The 1,491-nt window shown below is 39.0% G+C and overlaps 1 long non-coding RNA gene across 1 annotated transcript; it reads left to right on the top strand.

Moving 5' to 3' along the window:
• Window positions 1-603: 603 nt before the first annotated feature.
• LOC149172850 (uncharacterized) lies at window positions 604-1,200 on the top strand. Its single transcript, XR_016259652.1, has 3 exons — window positions 604-697; window positions 803-836; window positions 1,014-1,200. It is a non-coding gene; the product is annotated as an uncharacterized LOC149172850 (long non-coding RNA).
• Window positions 1,201-1,491: the final 291 nt, after the last annotated feature.

Genomic DNA, 1,491 nt, shown 5'->3' with positions numbered 1-1,491 from the left:
CCACTTACACACCTTAGGAAAATTTAGATGCACCGCCTTTGTGTTCTAGTGTAACACCTGTAGCATATACATGAAAAAAAAATTACCAACTAAACTTAGCTTTAGGAATTATCATATGTAATAAAATTCACTCCTCCACATCATAAATGTATAAACCTCGGGTTAATACCCACTTGGCATGCTCTTTCGATATTATGTCGCTTTAATGGAGGTGGATGAATTCGATGTACCCCTGACAATTGATGTTATTGCATTCAATGGAATGCACCTGATAGTAGAAGGGTCTGGCATCTAGAAACATCTGGCGAAACCTACACCTTAGGATTTGGGTTTGGCGATCCAACAACTCCCATCGCTCAGCGTTTAGTGTCGTGTCCGCTTTCTATTTGTTTCGTTGCTTGACATTTTCATTTTGCACTCAGCATGGTCTTTAACCTCAGCTCTACAACCTGTCTAAGGGTTTATTATAGCGAAGTAGGTATCAGTTTGCCCTCCTCGTTCCAATGGAGAATGGCACTAAACCATGTAATCACAACATACCTCTATATCTTAATAGGTACCCCCTTTTTGTAAGTCTTTGCTTCGAATTGCAAGCTATATTCATCTACTCATCCGATTTTCTATGCAGGGTATTCGAGCTCTGGTTGGTCCGCAGGCCCCAAGGAGGACGAGGTTGGATGTTTGCAGGTTTGTGGAGGTAATATCCATTTCGACAAGGTCAGCTACATGACTGTTTTCTGTTTTATCCTTTTTATACCTGCTTTGAGCTACTAATAACTATTGAAAGGGTTTCGTATACCAGCACTCTTCTACAATCTGGAGTTGCTTCATCTCAGGTAAAGTTGAAACCCTTAAATGTATTACCCATTATAATCGTTTAACCATTTTCTTGCTATTGGATTTAACTCCAGTGATTTGCATCTACAGGTAAGGTACAAGCATACACCCTCCCCGTATGGTTTCTAGGTTCGATTGGGTCTCCCTTACTCCAGGTTGCCATCCTCTTATCACAGGTTGGTCTCACTATCGAACCTCTGGGTGGACCGTCAAGCTCGTATGTTTTCAAAGTTCAAGTGGCTATGAATATATTCGCCTTACTGCATATTTATTGTTTTTTCCTATGGTTAGAGGAATGCCTTTAAGCCAAGGCTTACGCCAACATTATATTCGCTGATGTTATCATAAATGGGCAAGGATTTTGTGTTTGATCATGGAAAGATTTCAAGAACCTGTGTGATATAGGGTTTGTTGAGGGTTTGATCCTTGTTTTGTTTATTTTCATTGTAAATATCTGAAGTTTTATATACATAAAACATCTATAATCTGAACCCTTTTATTTGGTTGGCTTCAAGGATCAAAGTTGGATATCCTCTGTTTACTAAACTTTGTCAAGTTTTTTATGGCTTTATTGTTCTGTAGCTTAAAAATCAAATGCATAGGACTGAGTGACTCATGGTTTTCCTTCTCGAATCAACTAAGAGTTATGACGAG

Source organism: Pinus tabuliformis, chromosome 4_2 (assembly GCF_031772625.1).
Source record: "Pinus tabuliformis cultivar Carrire ecotype Pingquan chromosome 4_2, CPIR1, whole genome shotgun sequence".
Lineage (NCBI taxonomy): Eukaryota > Viridiplantae > Streptophyta > Pinopsida > Pinales > Pinaceae > Pinus > Pinus tabuliformis.
This window is presented reverse-complemented; position numbering and strand designations above follow the sequence as displayed.